Raw genomic sequence first — 10,627 nt, forward strand, 5'->3', positions numbered from 1 at the left:
AATGTTTATTATATAGAGAGCTGTGTTAATCACTCTGTAGCTGAAGGCTGTTTCTCTGGGACAAGAGAGAGGGTGTGGGCGGATGTTGGAGGTCCAAGTCCACCACTCAGAAGGATTTACACGCTGAATGGAAAACAAAGAGACAGAGATTAACATCCATGTTCTGAAAGCAATAACCCAGCACAGTGCTCAGTAAATAGCTTGGTAAAAAATTTCATTTTATTTCCTGAATAAGCATCAAATCCACCAGATGGGGCTCTAATATTCTTTTAGTTCAACGATGGAAAATTCCAAGCATTTACTATTATCTTTAAAGAAAGAAAATATATTTCCCATATTAAAAGAATCTGCTTGAGATAGGGTTATGCCTTAATAAGCATTATCATTGTTTAGTATCTTTTAATGTTATAAGGTGATTTATATAGAAAGTGGCCAATTTGCTGAAAATTGAGGCATCCAAATAGTCGAATTAAATCAATTCAAGTAGTTCTGAGTTAAATCCTTTTGCAAGCCTTCTTTTAGGGAAACAAGGACATATTTCACACACAAGTAGATGTATATTGCTACAGGACTGTTCCGTCTTTGAAGTTACTGACATAATTTAAAACGTGAATTATTTAAAATGATATTAAATCGTTGTGAAATTTATCACAGCGGCAATATAGCCCAATCCAGCTATTTTGATAGGTTATGCTTTAAGTGTTGGAAATTGAGATCTTTTTTTTTTTTTTTTTCCAGTGCAGGGCTGTGTGTTCTCCAAAGAAAACATTTTGCTTCTATTTTTCTGAGGTTTGGATTTGGAAATCTGAGTCTCTTCTTGGACTCCTTTCTCCATGACTCATAACTTTTGTTCAATCTAGAAAGAATGCCAACTTGGGAGCTACATCTGAATTTTGACTGAGAGAGTGGTTGGGTCAAAATCACAATCTTGAGACGGAGCTGGGTTGGATCCATAATGTCATTCAGTGGGAAGAGTCTCGTGTTAGGACCAGGAGCCAGGCTTTGATGCAGCTTCAGGCCAGCCAGTCATGAAGGACCACCCGCACTGGCGACGAAGATGATTGCTAACCCTCACCCAACGTGTCTACATGTTAACCATTTTCTCCTCCTTCCATTGGCTGGAGTTCCCTTTGGGAAGGCCAATTCTCCAGAGAAGGTGGCGGCTGAGAGCCCAGCAGCCGACACGCACAGCAGCTGGGGGGATGGGTGCACATCTGTCCTTTTTGTCGCTAGGGTCACCAGCTGCCTAGCCCCACGAGGACCCACGGGACAGTGATACCTCCTGGAGCTGAGCAACACCACACCCACAGCCCTGTTTGCACTAATCTGATAAAAGGGAAAGTGGTGTAGATTGTAAAGATTAGTGAACTTGTATTTCCAGTGTTTGAATTCCAGGAAAACTGTAAGTACATAAACAGTCTAAATTGGCCCCGGTGGAGTTAGTTGCTTTTTTTTTTTTTCCTCACATTCGTAGCTGAAACCTTAAACGTATCAAATATACATGCTTGTTTAGAGCATTAGATGTATTTGTCACGTCTGGTGCCATGGCCAGCGATGGGAAGGATTTCTGAGGAGGCTCCAGGGGGTAAGAACCCACAACCCCCACGCCCCCCTCCCACCTTTGGAGCGGGGCTGGCTCAGTCTACTGCTGGTCAGAGGCCAGCCGGGGAGGCCAAAAGCAAGTTCTGGAAGGCATGATGATTAACTAGTGTCAAGTGCCTCTTAGAGGCTGGCAGCTCTGTGAGATATACCTTCCAGGGCTTCTCTCTGACGTGTCCATCATCAGAGCATGCAGGCATCATCATCACACCCAGTTTACAAGTGAAGATATGACCTGCCCCAGGGCAGGCTGCCATGACAGTAGACAGGCATTCAGCGCTGGTGGGCTTGTTCTGGGAAATAAGAGGGTGCTCACGAGAAAGGAGCTGCTGAGGAGCAGACAGCACTCAGAGATCTTCCAAGAAGGCAGACGACCTCAGGGAACTCATCAAGGCGATGAGAGAGAAAGGGATCCCATTTATTGAGCACTTACTACATAGCAGACTCTGACACGTGTGGAGAACAGCTCATGGGTAGTGAGGAAGGACACAGGCTTTGGGATCAGAGGATCAGAGTTCGCATCCCGATTCAGTCATTTCCCAAGCTGACTGTTCTGAGCATGTTCCTGAGTCCTCTTGAAAGAAACCTATAAGCCTCAGTTTTTAGCCTTTACAGTGGAAATGCATTTTCCCGGTGTCACAGAGCCTTTCGAAAGATGAACTGACCACTTGCATAAAGTGCTTATTTCACAGGTAGGAGGGAGCCACTTCCCAAGATTACAGAGTAGGTACAAGGTGGAAAGGGAAGACTGGCCTGGGTCTCTCTGACTTTGGGCTCCCCGGATTGCAATACACGGTCGAGACGAAGCAAAGAAGAGATGTGGTTGAAGGGGTGGGCTCATGCCTGTACAGTAGCTCCCCCTCTCTGGCCTCACCTGCCACAGCTCTTGTAACACTGTTGACTCTACTTCTTGAACGTGTCAGGCTACCTCCAGCCTTCGAGTGTTGGCAGTAGCAAATTAGGATTCCATTGTCCTGGCTCCTGCTTGACTCACTCCCTCACCCCCTTTATATGCTTGCTGAAATTTTACCTTCTCATGAGGTCTCCCCTTCCCAGCCTGACCACCCGTGGAATTCTCAATATACTTTTTCTTCTTTCCAGATGCTCCAAGGGGGCAAGGATCCTTGTCTGTTTTCTTCTCCTCCACTGATACATCCCTAGTGCCCAGAAGGGTGCCCGAGACTTAGTAACCAGTTAATAGACATCTGATGAATACAATGTTGAATGAGTGAGCAAATGGAGGGAGGGATGAAGAAAGTTCAGGGAAAGATGAGCCCTAAGACTAGGAGGACTTTTGAGTACTGAGTTTTGAGCCTAAAGTTGTTAGGACAATATAAAGCTCAGTTACCTAAACTGTAGTTCAAGGTCACATTGACCAGAGGCCAGCTTGAATTTCTGCCGAGTTGTGTAGTATTGAACTAGAACTAGAACTTCTCACCCCCGCGTAAGAGTCAGGGCTAGCCCCAGGTTTCAAACATCTTTTCATTTATCCAGTTGGTCAACAAATATGTAGTGATACTGCTATAGTCCAGGCACATGGGAAGGGGATTGGGTCTTAGGGATACAAAGATGAATAAACCACTGTCCCAGCCCTGCTGGAGCTCTCAGTCTAGGGGAAGAAACAATTACAGATCATTAGGTTAAAAATTCATGAAGTTAAGTGTGGTGACAGAACTTGTACTAGGATTGGTGTGTCCTGTGATCACAGGCTGAGTGAGGCAGGTGGGTGGACCAAGGAAGCAAAAGTTGGTGCTCTGAGGCCAGTAAGTTGGTTTTCTCTCGCACTGATATCCTTTAAATATTTGCTCGACTGAATTTCAGTGAAACAGGACAAGCTTTTTCAAGGCATATAAAAGCATTTGCACTTTATTTCATAAAATAAATGACTTGTTCCCAGTAAATAGCACAGTGCCATGCAATATTTTGTTTTAGATGATCAGCAATTGCATACATATGCCAAAAATACCAAACAGAGACAGGCTGGGACGAGCAAGAAGCGTTTATTTTAATTCTCACTTAGGAATGCTGTTTAATTTGATGGGAGAGGAACAATGTACACTTCACCCATTAATACATAACTGGAAACCAGGGTTGACTGGCACCATGTCGACTTTTTTCTGTAGTTTATTTTTTTTAAGTTTTATTTACTTATTTGACAGAGAGAGAGACAGCGAGAGAGGGAACACAAGCAGGGGGAGTGGGAGAGGGAGAAGTAGGTTTCCCGCGGAGCAGGGAGGCTGACGCGGGGCTCGATCCCAGGACCCCGGGATCAGGACCTGAGCTGAAGGCAGGCGCTTAACCGACTGAGCCACCCAGGCGCCCCAGTTGTTTTGATAGGCCTTATTGATTGGGTTCTGGGTTGCAGCCTGGCTGATCCATCTTAGCTGCGATCTTGCCATGTCTTCCTTGAGCCTCAGCGTTGTTGTTTTTTTTGCCTGTAAAATGGGTTTTAATAATTAGCTCAAAGGATTGTTAAGAGAACAAAATACCGTTTGTGCCAGTTTTTATGTTTTCTTTAAAAGTTGTGGTAAAAAACACATAATGTAAAATTTGCCATTTTAACCATTTTTAAGCATACAGTTCAGTAGTGTTAAGTATATTCACATTGTTGTGAAACATCTTCAGAACTTTCTCATCTTGCAAAACTGAAACTCTGTCCCCATTAAACAGCAACTCCCCATTGCTCCCTTCCTCAGCCCCTGGCAACCACCACTCTCCTTTCTGTCTCTATGAATTTGATTACGTTAGATACCTAGTATTAGTGGAATCATACGGTATTTGTCTTTTTGAGACTGGTTTATTTCACTAAGCATGATGTCCTCAAGGTTCATCCATGTTGTAGCATGTAATAGGATTTCCTGCCTTTTTAAGGCTAATACTCCATTGGTTGTATACACCAGATTTTATTTATCAATGCCTCTGTCGATGGACATTTGAGTTTGCTTCCACCTTTGGGTGACTGAATAGTGCTGCAATGAACATGGGTATACAAATGTCTCGTTGGAGACCCTGCTTTCAATTCCTTTGGGTGCATCCCCAGACGTGGCATTGCTGGGTCAGATGGTCGTCCTATTTTTAGTTATTTTGAGAAACGGCCATGCTATTTCCCCAGAGGTTGCATTGTTGTATATTTCTGCTGACAGTGCGCAAGGGGTTCAATTTCTTCACATCCTCACCAGCGCTTACTTTTTATTTTTTTGATAATAGCTTTTGTTTGTGCCAGTTTTAGAAATCATGCTGAATCATTCGTGTGAGATACAGAATTCGAAAGAGTGCAAATATTTGTATGAATTTATTTTATAAAAATATAAATGTAAACCATGTATTTGTATAAATATAAATATGTAGATCAATAATAGGGTGCATATTAAGGCAAATTGGGCTGGGTGGCCATAGTAGGCATGTTTTCAACATCATTAACTCACGTATATTGCGTGCTTGTTACGTATAGGGTAAAGCATTATGGAATGTTGTAATCATAGCAAATTTGAAAACGATAACAAGGGCGCCTGGGTGGCTCAGTTGTTAAGCGTCTGCCTTCGGCTCAGGTCATGATCCCAGGGTCCTGGGATCGAGCCCCTCATCGGGCTCCCTGCTCCACGGGAAGCCTGCTTCTCCCTCGCCCACACCCCCTGCTTGTGTTACCTCTCTCGCTGTGTCTCTCTCTATCAAATAAATAAATAAAATCTTTAAAAAATAAAAAAAACCAATAACAAATCCCATGTTTATGTAAAAGAAATTAAACCAGTTCAAAATCATATCAAGTAATGTGCAAAAGTCTTCAGTATGCTCTACACTTCTTCCTAGCTCCTGCCACGCTTTCAAAACTCCACTTCCTAATAGTAGCCATTGAACAAAACTTTGCTCTACCATTTTAGATACCTTCTATGCCTATATCTATATTCACGTTCCTTTTTTGGGGGTGGATATTACTATGTGTATTTTTCATTAAGAATTTCATTTACTTTTTATTTTTTAAAATTTTTATTTTTTTTATTTAAAGATTTTATTTATTTATTTGAGAGAGAGAGCAAGAAAGCATGAGCGGGGGTGGGGGGGCAGGGTGGGCAGAGGGAGAGGGAGACGCAGACTCCCTACCAAGCAGGGAGCCTGATGCAGGGCTTGATCTCAGGACCCTGGGATCATGACCTGAACTAAAGGCAGATGCTTAACTGACTGAGCCACCCAGGTTCCCCTGGAGTTTCATTTATTTAAAAAAAATATTTACCCCCAGCTTTATTGATATATAATTGACATATAACACTTCAAGGTGGATAATGTGATGATTTGGTATATGTTCATATTGTGAAATGCTTACCACACAAGGTGAGTTAACACACTGTTACCTCCCATAGTTACTATTCTGTGTGTGTGTGTGTGTGTGTGTGTGTGTGTGTGTGGTGAGAACATTTAAGATCAAATTTCTTAACATATATCAAATATATGATTACTGTGTTGTTAACAGTAATCACTGCGCTGCACATTACATTCCCAGCACTTATTTATCTTACAACTGGAAGTTTGTACCCATTGACTAGCATCTCCCAATCCCACCCTGCCCCCCAAGCCCTGGCAACGCTTTTTCGTATGAGTTTGGCTTTTTGAGATTCCACATATAAATGAGATCATACAGTATTTCTCTTTCTTGTCTGACTTATTCATTAAAATTTTTTAAATGTGAGTATTTTATTCAATTGAAATATTTTTTTGGTAACTGGTGGTTGTCTGTATTATATCCAACTTAAAATTATTACTGCAGATGTGATTATTCATGTTAGCATTTGAATTTATATAGTCTTAAATCTTGCGAAGGGATTGCTCCTGCCTGTGAGAAGTCATGAGTCATGTCTTGGTCATGCAGAGCAGCTAGGCAGAATGGTCCTCCAAGAGTCATTTCCAACATCTTTTTTTTTTTTTTTATCATGTGGAATGGTTAGGATAGGTTCTTTCCCAGCTAGAGGTGCAGCTCTTCTTTTGTGAGTGCAATGGTTAGTAAGAGTTTAAGTTTTCATATATTAAAAAATGTGGGTTCAAGTCTGGTTCTCTTTAATCTCTTTGGATCACATATTCTTTCATCATTCATTCACAAGCGTCTGCCACATACGAGACACCGTGTTTATTGTCCTGAAGATACAGTAGAGAGGAACACAGAAGTTAAATCTCTTTTCTCATACGGTTTACATTCTAATATGGAGAGACAATAAACAAAATCCAAATCCATTTTTAAACCATATTTTTAAACTATTTTAATGTTACTTTCTATGTTCAATTCTGGCTTTGAGGGTGTCTGTGCTGTCTTCCTGGTACAGCATAAAAGCAATATCCCGCACATATTCTTGATTCACCTCTTGGGTTAGCAATGCTTCATCATACTGTGACTAAACTAGCATCTGCTTTATTTGCCTATGGCAAAAATAATCATATTACCATTTAGTTTTCTGATATGACTAGAAAACTGATCATAAAATGTTAGGTTCATGATATAGTGTGTACCTTTGCAATTCTATGAATTCTATAACATCTAAACTGATTTTTGAAAAATGTGTAGCAAGGTAATATCAAATAAAAATGCATTTTTGTAGCAAAAGTTGATAGAGTCTCCCTGATTAGTCATTTAACTTGCTTTCATTTAAATCAAACCTACCGCAAAAAACATGAAAATTCTTTGAAAAATGTAAAATTCAATACACAAATATAAAGGGTTGTCAAGGATTTTAATAGAGAATCTGACTCTATTTTTTGACGTATTATTGCTGGCAGCTTTTAAGCCTCACCCTCTCTCTTCTTCTTGTGCCTTATATTTAGGCAAGCTGGTAAGAAAGCCTGGGTGCTGTGTCCTTTGGGACCGGCAGGAGGCTCCAACCAGCCCAGGGTAAATTTCCTCCTTCCCCTCCCCCCCAACCACAATAAAACCCCAGTCTCCTTTCGCTGCTCTCTCAGGCCATTTTTAGACCAGCTTGGGAGTCCTATTTTGCTCTCCCCAGAAAGCCTCATAATGTGAGTAATAAAACTTTCCATACTCTCTTGGGGGTGTGTGTGTGTGGCATCATCAGTCTTGACATCTGAACCAAATCTTGAGTAAGGGTCCATCTGATTCTAAAGACTGGCCACAAGAATGGCTTTCCAGAAAACATCAGGGGAAGCGCCCTTCCCATTGTTTATAGCTTCTAAACATCCATAAATATTTTGCTAAGTTGGTTTATTTAAAACAATCCCGGTGGAACAATAGTTATTAGCAACATCCAGTTGTCTGTTGGAGCTTGCCTTCCCAGCCCCACCCAGGTCTGGAACTAGCCCTGAACTTCCAGGGGTCAGGAATCAGATATGTCTCAGTACCTCTTGTGTTTGGCTGAGCCATGGACACACGTGTATCTACTGAGTTCCAGCCTTCTCCTTAGTCCTGTTGAGATGATCCAATCTATACATTGCCTCAGTCTCTCTCCTGATCCAGGAATCTGGACCTGATCCACACTTCTATTGAGGAAGGGGACCTTGACAATTTCCCCAGCTGTGCACTGCTTTCTATTGTTCCAAGTACTAACTAGATAGTCTGTTGATGGACTGATTGCCTAAGACCAGACCAGCTGTTGTGGTGTCTCGCCATTCAGACAAAACCTCCCCAGATGCTGTCAGCCCCCAAGCAAGCAGGTTTTCCATGGTCCTTTGGACACAGTGGGCTGGGCTTTTTGGTTATCCTATGCAGGGACTGGCTCTACAGCATTGGCAATTTCCCTAGCCCCATCTCTCTCAGGCTTGGTTTCTGTATTCATCCTTCCCTATACCCCAGCATATATGTATATCCCGCCCTCCCCTACTCTGAATGCATGCATAAACACAGACAAATTCATTCTACCTGGGTTTCTTTTGTCTTAGTACGCCTTATGGTCAAGTATTTTACATATGGATTTATTTTTTTGAAAGATTTTATTTAGGGGCGCCTGGGTGGCTCAGATGGTTAAGTGTCTGCCTTCGGCACAGGTCATGATCTCAGGGTCCTGGGATTGAGCCCCGCATCGGGCTCCCTGCTCAGCGGGAAGCCTGCTTCTCCCTCTCCCTCTACTGCTCCCCCTGCTTGTGCTCTCTCACTCTCTCTGTCGAATAAATAAAGAAAATCTTTTTTTAAGATTTTATTTATTTATTTATTTGAGAGAGAGAGAGAGAGAGAGAGAGAGAGAGAGAGAAACAGCATGAGAGGGGAGAGGGTCAGAGGGAGAAGCAGGGTCCCCGCTGAGCCGGGAGCCTGATGTGGGACTCGATCCCAGGACTCCGGGATCATGACCTGAGCGGAAGGCAGTCGCTTAACCAACTGAGCCACCCCGGCGCCCCTAAATAAATAATATCTTTAAAAAAGAAGATTTTATTTATTTCAGAGAGAGAGGGTAGGGGGAGAGAAAGAAATTCCCTGCTGAGCAGAGAGTCTGACACAGGGCTCGATCCCAGGACCCCGAGATCACAACCTGAGCCGAAGGCAGATGCTTAACTTACTGAGCCACCCAGGTGCCTCTACATATGGATTTAAATTTTGTGTTTTCCCTGAGTAATTTCTTATGTCATGATTCTACATTATGCTTATTTACCTAACTGGTCAGAGAATTACTAAGAGTTACTTTCTAGTCATATTTGCCTCCATGCATAGCTATTTATAACTATCCTTCTAGAGGAAGAGAGAACTTCCAGACCCTCTTTTTTAGTGCATACTGGTGAGACTGACCTCAGGAGGGGCATACTATATCAGAACTTCTCAAGGCCCCAAATATTCCCCCAATGCCGTAAAAGATGCTTTACGGCTTCGTCTTTCATGTTAGATATATATTGCTGTGTAATTCAATATTACCTCACAGCTTAGTGGCTTCAAGCAATAAACATTTGTTATCTCATACAGTTTCTGTTGGCCAGGTATTCAGCGCAGGTTAGTTGGGTGTTTCTGGTTTAGGGTCACTCATGAAGGTGTGGTCAGGACATGCACCAGAGCTGTAATCATCTTAAGACTTGACTATGGCTAGGGGATCCTTCTCCATTTGGCTCACTCATACGGCTATTGGCAGGAGGACTCAGTTCCTTGCCACATGGACCTCTCTCCACAGGCTTCCTGAATGTCCTCCAGACATTGAAAAAGCAGCTTGCTTTTTCCCCCCACAGGGAATGATCCAAGAGCAAGCAAGATGGAAGCAGCTCTGTTTTATAACCTAGCCTCGGAAGTCATACACCGTCATTTTTGCAATATCCTATTGCTTGCACAGGTCAGCCCTAGTTGGTGTGTGAGGGGATGACACGAAGGCATGCATGTCAGGAAGTGGGGATCACTGGGGATATCTCGGGCATGGGCTACCACACCACTTTAGCTTAAGATTTGATCAATTTAGCTACAAAACTCTATACCATCCAGCTCTTTTTTTCTCTCCAGTCATGCCATGGGCTAGCTGCTGGGTAGTTTGAAGATTAGCTGCTCCCAATTTGCCAGTCAACTGTAGTGAAGGGGGGGGTCTTGTGGTATAAACCTACTTGTTGCAGGTGATGGATCGTATACCACAGGGCTCTTTTCTAAAGAGAGGCTAGAGATGAGGCCACCCCTAAAGGACATCTTCAGGATTCACTTGACTTCAACAACAACAAAAAACTCTGAGAAGGGAGAAAATAAGATATAGGGAATGGGAAAAATGAGCAAACTGGGCTCGCTCACCTTTTTCTCAGAAACGCAGCCTACTAGACACCTTTACTTTTCCATTCGGTGGGTGTCAGGATTGCAGCACTGGGCTATGGCCAGAAGAGGGCAGGCTTCTGCGAGCCAGAGACTGCTGGCTAACATCTTCAGAATAAAGGACCGGTAGAATCCTAACATTTCTGAGTTCGTAGACCCTGAAAAAAATCTATTAAGATCTTCTTATTTCAAAGAGGATAGAACAGAGGCCCCCAGAGGAGAAAGCAGCTTGTTAAAGGACTGTCAGCCTGCAAGTGACGTGGTTGGGATTTGAACTACTAGCCCCTGGATCATTTTTCCTTTCATTATACTAAAGTTCTTCCCTTTTAG

The sequence above is a fragment of the Callorhinus ursinus genome, unplaced genomic scaffold (genome assembly GCF_003265705.2).
Source record: "Callorhinus ursinus isolate GAN/ISIS: 27379988/994484 unplaced genomic scaffold, GSC_fseal_2.0 scaffold7, whole genome shotgun sequence".
In the NCBI taxonomy this organism is placed as follows: Eukaryota; Metazoa; Chordata; class Mammalia; order Carnivora; family Otariidae; genus Callorhinus; species Callorhinus ursinus.